Consider the following 9,359-nt stretch of genomic DNA (forward strand, 5'->3'; position numbering starts at 1 on the left):
CTTCTCGCGAATGGAAGTGCAAGGGAGGCAAAGTTGGTTGCCCCTCATGAGATACTCATCCATCAGGTGATACGCTCCATCTCCATGCTGGTTCTTACATTTTTCCCAGATACTACCAAAATCAGGATCCGCCAAGTATTCTCTTTGGATGTGTTCAAAACAATCGGTCTCTAGGTTTACTGTCTTGATTAGTGACACCCTTCGAATCAAGGCGTCCGCCACCTTGTTCTGTTTTCCAGCCTTATGGATAAGCTTATAGGGGAACTTATCTATGAAGGCGGACCACCGGGCATGCATGGAGCTTCGAAGTTGTTTCTGACTTCCCAGGTATTTGAGAGCTTGATGGTCAGTGTAGAGGATGAATTCTTTTCCCACCAAGTAATGCTCCTATACTTTCAACGCCCTCACTACAGCATAAAACTCTTGATCATAAGTTGCCCACTTTTGCCGTGCCTCACAGAGCTTCTCACTGAAGTATGCAATGGGCCTCTTTTCTTGCATCAAGACACCACCAATCCCAACTCCACTGGCATCACATTCGACTTCGAACAACTTATCAAAATTGGGATACGCCAGCACTGGCGTTGTACTCAGCTTTTCCTTGATCAAGGCGAAGCTCTCTTCTTGGGCGTCCGCCCACTCGAACCCCCTTCCCTTCTTCAAACATTTCGTCAACGGGGCCACTATGGAACTGAAGTTCTTAATGAATCGGCGATAAAACGTTGCTAGCCCATGAAAACTCCTGATATCCCCCACGTTCCTCGGAGTGGGCCATTCTCGGATGGCTCTTACCTTCTCCCCATCAACTCGGATTCCATTCCCACTGACCACGAATCCAAGGAAAACCAGGCTCTCTGATGCGTCCTCGGTGAAGACTCACTAAAGGATAAGTGTACCCCGTCGTTATCAAGTAATAAATTTCTGGTTTAAGTCCAGGTTATCGTCCACAGGATTTATTTCTGCAAGTACCGAGCTACTCGATCTCGGATGTTATCTAGGCTTAGGGGGTTTTGAGTTGGTTTGTTTAAACTAATATACTCCTAGGTTGAATTATACTAATCCTAGCTAAGTTATCTAATTCTAACTAAGTTATTCTACGCCTAACTAAGTTACTCTACCCCTAATTGATCTTTCATTAATGAAATTATCCGAAGGAACATGGTATGAACGATAATAATGAAGATAGATTATCAAGTCTATCGAATAAAAACCTAATCTGAGTCACTTGTATTCAAGGCGATTAACCCTACTTACCCTCCTGAGGTTCCTAGCGCATGATTCCCTAAGGCCGAAACTAGGTCTAAGGCTCAGTAAATTGGCGCTTAATCAACTAAGAGGTCGTCAATCTCCTAGGCTCTGACTAGGTCAGATTCAGCTCGCAATATGTGCCTACTAGATTTTGGGGCTTTTGAATGAGTTAAACCAATTGAATAAAGCGTAAGACAGAGATTAAACAAATAATCATAGAACAAAACAAGAGCTAAATTATTATTAAAGGCGAAGATAATTGTCACAAGATACAATAAGTCAAGTTCGGCAACTGTATCAAAGAGTACAAACAAGGAAAGATAAAAGGAGATACAAAAATCCCTTTCAGGGAACCTGTTTACTCTGCAGCCGGCGACTTAATCTTAAGGACGGACCTTGATAATTCCTCGAGGAAAAGCTTTGAAGGAGCTTCAATGGAGGTTGAAGAAGATATGGAGAAGATGGAGAGGAATTACAAGGGGAAAGCTAAAATAATTTACAAAAACGAAAGATGTTGAATTACAATGGAAAAATCCTATTTATAGATGCGGCTCGGGTCTCGTTTTGACCTATTTTCGTGTCCTTGTTGGTGTAGGAAGACGTGGGGTCAAACGTGGCTTTGTGGGGGCGGAATTGGTCTTTTTGACCAATTCCCGTAGGGTTGCTCGCCGAGCACGGCGAGCTGCTCGCGCCGAGCAGGCGCCTGGCGGCCTACTCGGCGAGCAGGCATTGCCTGCTCGGCGAGTAGGCCTCCAGGGGCCTGCTCGGCGAGCAGAAATGGCCCACGGGGCCCTGCTTGCCGAGCGTTTTCGCCCGGAACGCGCTCGATGCGTGCCGAATCACCTCGATGTCCTTTTTCGCCCGAACTTACACCTGCGCACGTATAAAAACTCCAGATAACATTAGTCCAAAAGCTAAATTGATCCGCCAATCGCTTATTTGAGCAAACGCTTCGTTTGGTGCGACTTTTGACGGATCAATTAGCTTCAAAAGATAACGGAATTATAATATGCATGCCATTTTGGCCGTATTTGCCTAAATTGATCATAAAACGAGCCTAAAACGATGAAAAGTAAATAGAACGTTTCCAATTACTGACTAACTCAGACAAAAGCATTTAAATGCGAGAATTGCTCGCTTATTAACTAAATAACGCTAAAACCCGTCCTAAAACCGTACCCAAAGATAGGGGTTTTTGACCCCTATCAAACTTCCTCGCACTTAAAACTTTACTTGTCCCCAAGTAAACTAAAAAACTAAACCCGCAATCACAAGCAAGCTAGAAAACCTCCCGGTTTGACTAGGTGCTTGACACAATTTCAAGCATCTGTAATTACATGCATTCGGAAATACAAAGTAGAGACACGATATCCAAAAGCCGCATTTCAATTATCATAGGTCATAATTTTAAGCAAAAGGACACATGATCAATTAAACGAGCTTGAGGGGATCGCTAAGTAAAACACCTCACCATAGGTAGTTCACTCATTTCACACAATTTTGGTGGCTAAAGTGTTTACTCTCGGCTTATGTTCTTGCTTAGGATTACGTTGATTTTGCACGTTCATCCGCGTTCCTCTACTATGCTATATGATTCCGATGATATCAAAAACAGCCTCTAATCGGGGTTGTAATGTGGTTAGAGGGTTAAAGGTACAACAAGGGTTAATAGTTCTAGCGCTACAAAAACTAAGTTTAAATGGCTTTAGCAAATATGAAGTGACTGAGCTTTTTATTCATCCCTTATTATTTTCTTTTTGGAATGTTTTCTTGAGACGTTTTTTGATTTTTAAGAACTGGGGAATGAAGTTCTTCCCTTTTGTTCGTCTCTTTTCTTTTCTTTTTCTTTCTTTTTTTCTGTTTTTCTCTTTTTTTTTTCTTTTTGGGATAGTGATGCTCATTCACTTCTTAGCCTTTTGGCTTGCTACTGTAATGCCATAAACAAAGATAAAGCGCTAGAAGAAAACAAGGGCTCTATTTGAGCTTTGCACAAGAAATTGGGTTAAGTAGCAAACCAAGTTGTGGTTTGCAAAAACAGGTTAGAACGAAAGAAAAATCTATAAACTACAAAAATATAGGCTCAAAGGGGCTTCCTAGAGTGGATGAAAAAAAAAAAATAAGGTAAAGAAAATGGTTAATTCTAATGAGGATGATTCATCGTTTATCATCTCAAACCATCGCATGTAGGTTCAACACAGTATTAGGTGCAAAATCTGTAATCTTCCACAAGTCAAAGCTTTCACACAAAAATGTCAAGAAAAAGAGCTTTTTGATGTTCGCTCTTAGGCTCAAATTCAACTTACAATTCTTTGGGTTTCAATTTTGTGTTTACTAGTTTTCCACAAACTCAAGTTTAATGTCACATGCCTTCGATTCTTAAGTTATCTACCTAAGTAATGATTTTAGCATTTCTTCAAAAGTAGGGTCTAAATGCAAACCTTAGCTCATGCTTTTATAGATACAAGAGTTGTGTCCCACACCTAAACTAGTTGTCATGCAATTTTAGATTCGGTTCTCAGCCCTCAAAGACAAATAACGAAGTTTAGATTCGAAGGAGGTTCACGGTTCTAGGTCCTAAACATGCAAAACCTAAATAAAACCCGGAAAACGCAAAACTAAACTAGACACGACGCAACAAAAATTTAAAAATTATACAATTTTTGTAAGTTTGTCTAACCCTCCTCCTCACACTAAAAATATGCAATAAGTTCCAACATTGCATCACAAACCATAGAGTACAAGTGCAAAAAGTTAGGGTGGAGAAGACAAATTACTGATTTTAGCGCAATCGCCAAAAGCTTGACGATTTGCGGTGGCAATTTTTTTTTTTTAAATTTTATTTTAAACCTGAAAACTTTAAAATAAAAAAGAAAAATAAAATAAAATAAAATAAAACTAAACAACTAAAAAAAATATTTTTTTTTATTTATTTTATTTGTTTTTTTTTAAACAACACTTTAAAAAAACGTAAAAGAAAACTAAAAAGACTAAACTAAAAGATCAATGTATAATCTAAATAAAACAAACCTGGAAAGTTTTATTAAAACTTGGGTTGCCTCCCAAGAAGCGCTACGTTATAGTCGGTGAGCTCGATATAGAATTCCCGCCTAGGTGTATGCTTCTACTCGCGTTAGGAACTCGAACTCCTTAACAAATAACCCGTACCTACAAAACGGATTAAGAGCCTCAAATAAGTTTAATGAAAGTGGGAGGCCGAATTTAAACATATTATGAAAAAGTTTGGTTTGCTCCCTTTTGGATTCTCTTGGTAGGTCGAAGAGAATGAAAACTTCTGAACAAGGAGTAAATCCAAACTTTTCAAACTTTTGAGGAAAAGGTAGTTGATATACACAAGCTTCGATTTGATCGTTTATTTCTATCACATGATTTAGAATTTCAGATTTTGAACCGGGGTTGCTTACCGCTTCCGGTTCTTCACTTACCTCGAGTGATGCATGTGATAGTGGACTTGGTTCTACCTTTTTGTCATTCCTCAAAGAGATGGCTTGAGCTGATTCCCTTTGTGGGATTTCTATGTTTTCCTTTATGCTTGGGAGAGCATCTCAGGATTGCGTTTGCATCTCTTGGTTTATTTGAGCCAGTTGGTTGCTCAAGTCCTTGCAAACCTCCTCGTTGATTGTAAGTCGGGCTGATATTCCTTTCAAAAGGGACAGCACCTCATCTCGTGAGCTAGAGGGTTGTGGAGGAACTTGGCTTGCTTGTTCGTAAGGGAACATTCCCAATTCGTTTTCCCTGTGCTCATTGACAAACCTATTTGGAGGCCTCAACATGTTAGGGTTCCCGTAGGACAGATTTGAGTGTTGAGGTCTCCTCCAATCACTACCATAAAAGCTGTAAGAATTGGGGTTAGAATTATACCTTTGGTGATTACCCACAAAACTTACACTTTCATTGGTGTTGAGGCTCAGATTTGCCATCAAGATATCTATAGTCTCATTTAAGTCGGCCATGGAGGGATTGGGAGCCTCATTCTCCAGGGTATGAATGTATTGTCTTGATGGGATAGTAAACTTTTGAGCTTGCCACTCGACTTTTTCTTGTCAATTCATTGATCAGAGAATGCTGAGAAAAAGTGAAGTTCTAGCACAAAAGTTGATAAGTAACAGTATACAGATATGAACAAGTATAGAAAAGTATAAAGAAATCATATATCAACAAGTATAAACGATATAAACAAAGATATTCACAATGAATGCCTAAACTAACAAATCAACCTTTGGTTCGATATTGCAGAAGAAATAAATCCCCGGCAATGGCGCCAAAAACTTGATGCGTCCTCGGTGAAGACTCACTAAGGGATAAGTGTACCCCGTCGTTATCAAGTAATAAATTTCTGGTTTAAGTCCAGGTTATCGTCCATAGGATTTATTTCTGCAAGTACCGAGCTACTCGATCTCGGATGTTATCTAGGCTTAGGGGGTTTTGAGTTGGTTTGTTTAAACTAATCTACTCCTAGGTTGAATTATACTAATCCTAGCTAAGTTATCTAATTCTAACTAAGTTATTCTATGCCTAACTAAGTTACTCTACCCCTAATTGATCTTTCATTAATGAAATTATCCGAAGGAACATGGTATGAACGATAATAATGAAGATAGATTATCAAGTCTATTGAATAAAAACCTAATCTGAGTCACTTGTATTCAAGGCGATTAACCCTACTTACCCTCCTGAGGTTCCTAGCGTGTGATTCCCTAAGGCCGAAACTAGGTCTAAGGCTCAGTAAATTGGCGCTTAATCAACTAAGAGGTCGTCAATCTCCTAGGCTCTGACTAGGTCAGATTCAGCTCGCAATATGTGCCTACTAGATTTTGGGGCTTTTGAATGAGTTAAACCAATTGAATAAAGCGTAAGACAGAGATTAAACAAATAATCATAGAACAAAACAAGAGCTAAATTATTATTAAAGGCGAAGATAATTGTCACAAGATACAATAAGTCAAGTTCGGCAACTGTATCAAAGAGTACAAACAAGGAAAGATAAAAGGAGATACAAAAATCCCTTTCAGGGAACCTGTTTACTCTGCAGCCGGCGACTTAATCTTAAGGACGGACCTTGATAATTCCTCGAGGAAAAGCTTTGAAGGAGCTTCAATGGAGGTTGAAGAAGATATGGAGAAGATGGAGAGGAATTACAAGGGGAAAGCTAAAATAATTTACAAAAACGAAAGATGTTGAATTACAATGGAAAAATCCTATTTATAGATGCGGCTCGGGTCTCGTTTTGACCTATTTTCGTGTCCTTGTTGGTGTAGGAAGACGTGGGGTCAAACGTGGCTTCGTGGGGGCGGAATTGGTCTTTTTGACCAATTCCCGCAGGGTTGCTCGCCGAGCAGGGCGAGCTGCTCGGCGAGCAGGGCTGCTCGCACCGAGCAGGCTCCTGCTCGCCGAGCAGGCCTCTGGCGGCCTGCTCGGTGAGTAGGCCTCCAGGGGCCTGCTCGGCGAGCAGAAATGGCCCACGGGGCCCTGCTTACCGAGCGTTTTTGCCCGGAACGCGCTCGATGCGTGCCCAATCACATCGATGTCCTTTTTCGCCCGAACTTACACCTGCGCACGTATAAAAACTCCAGATAACATTAGTCCAAAAGCTAAATTGATCCGCCAATCGCTTATTTGAGCAAACACTTCGTTTGGTGCGACTTTTGACGGATCAATTAGCTTCAAAAGATAACGGAATTATAATATGCATGCCATTTTGGCCGTATTTGCCTAAATTGATCATAAAACGAGCCTAAAACGACGAAAAGTAAATAGAACGTTTCCAATTACTGACTAACTCACACAAAAGCATTTAAATGCGAGAATTGCTCGCTTATTAACTAAATAACGCTAAAACCCGTCCTAAAACCGTACCCAAAGATAGGGGTTTTTGACCCCTATCACTCTCCATGACAAAGTCACACTTCTTGGTGTTGGCGTATAGCTGGTGTTTCCTTAAGAGGTCAAATACTGTCCGCAAGTGCTCCTGATGTTCCGCCAAGGTCGGGCTATGAATCAGAATGTCATCAAAATACACGACTACGAATTTCCCAATCACCGGGCGAAGCACCTGATTCATCAGCCTCATAAAAGTACTGGGGGCATTGGTCATCCCAAATGGCATAACTAACCATTCATACAATCCATCTCTCGTCTTGAAGGCGGTCTTCCACTCATCCCCAGATCGGATTCGTATCTGGTGATAACCACTCCTGAGATCAATCTTGGAGAAGACTTGAGATCCGCCAAGTTGGTCCAGTATGTCATCCAACCTTGGAATCGGGAACTTGTACTTGATGGTGATCTTGTTAATAGCCCTACTGTCAACACACATCCGCCAAGACCCATCCTTCTTCGGTGTAAGTAAAGCTGGAACGGCGCAAGGACTCATACTCTCCCTAACGTATCCCATCTCGATGAGTTCCTCCACTTTCTGTCTCATGATGTCATTCTCCTTTGGGCTCATTCGATAATGTGGGAGGCTTGGTAAACTAGCCCCAGGCACAAGATCGATATGATGTTGGATGTCTCTCAAAGGTGGTAACCCACTTGGCAGTTCGTTGGGGAACAGATCCTGATATTCGCCAAGTAGGCGGGTCACTTCGTTCGGCATCTCCCTTTCGTCCCTTTGGGCGGATTCGTGATTCGCCTTAACCATTACCACATACACCATTTAGCTCTCTTCACATTCGCTGACAAACGATTTGTGTGTAGGACAGACTACCAAAGTGGACTTCTCGTCGGCCTTTGGCTCTCTCATCATTGGCGTAAGGACGAACTTCACTCCATTCTTCACAATTCTGTAAGTGTTCTCTCTTCCTGCATGGATGGCATCGTTATCAAACTGCCAGGGTCGGCCCAATAATAGGTGGCAGGCATCCATATCGACCACATCACAACAGACTTCATCACTGTAATCACCAATCACAATAGGTACCCTGCATCTCTGGGTCACCCTAAGCTCACCCACGTTTTTGATCCAACCCACTCTATAAGGGTCGGGATGCGCCTCCGTCAACAACCCAAACTTCTGAACGGCGCTGCTGCTCACAATGTTCTCTTGGCTCCCACTATCTATTATCACATTGCATCGCCCACCTTTCACAAGACAGCGGGTCCTGAATAGGCGGTGCCTCTGATCTCCCTCTACCCAGCTGGAGACTAATAAACGCCGTACCACATGAATGGCGTATCTTTTTTCATCCGCCTCATCATCATCTTCTCCTAAGGGTTCGCAAAATACTTCATCCCCTTCGTTGTAGTCATCCTCATACCTCTCCACCATGTTGGCGCTCTTCCTCCCAGGACATTCGTTGGATCTATGGCCTGGCTCATTGCACCGAAAAAATTTGAAAGGTGCTGGCCTCGCATATGGATTGTTGCTCTTAGGTGGTATAGGTGCTTCCTTGTATGGCCTAGTATCTCCAACAGATCCCCTTCCCACACTATTAACCTTGGCCCCACTGGCACTCGCCACCTGCTTGCCTTTGTCGTAAGACTTCACGTTATCTCTTCCTCCAGGCATATACTCAGTAGTGGCGGATCTCCTGGATCTCCCGGTCAGTTGGGATTCAGCCTTGAGGGCTAAATTCCTAGCATCTTGTACTCGAACCACCATCTGTGTGCCAATACGATCCTGGATGTTGTATCTCAACCCTTCTAGATACCTAGAGGTCTTTTGGCTTTCAGTTTCAGACAAGTTGGCTCTCGCCGAAAGCCTTAAGAACTCAGAAGTATACTCATGGACACTTCGGGTCCCTTGAGAGCATCCCCTGTAGGAACTGTAAATATACTGCTCATAATCCGGTGGTAAGAACCGCTCCCTCAACATCGCCTTCATCCGTAGCCAAGATCGAATCAGATCTCTGCCCCCTCTTCTTCTCTCTTCCCTCATCTGATCCCACCAAACTGATGCGCCACCCTTCAGGCGATACACCACCAGCCTTACTTTCCTCTCATCAGGAATCCCAGCATACTCAAAGAAACGTTCAACTTCTGATAACCAGTCTAAGAACCCCTCTATATCCAGTTCGCCTCCAAAAGACGGTAAGTCTATTTTTAGCTTAAAGGCATCATCTCTATCAAAGTTCCCTAGACCTGGGTATCCCCTA

This window comes from Euphorbia lathyris, chromosome 2, assembly GCF_963576675.1.
Source record: "Euphorbia lathyris chromosome 2, ddEupLath1.1, whole genome shotgun sequence".
Taxonomy (NCBI): domain Eukaryota; kingdom Viridiplantae; phylum Streptophyta; class Magnoliopsida; order Malpighiales; family Euphorbiaceae; genus Euphorbia; species Euphorbia lathyris.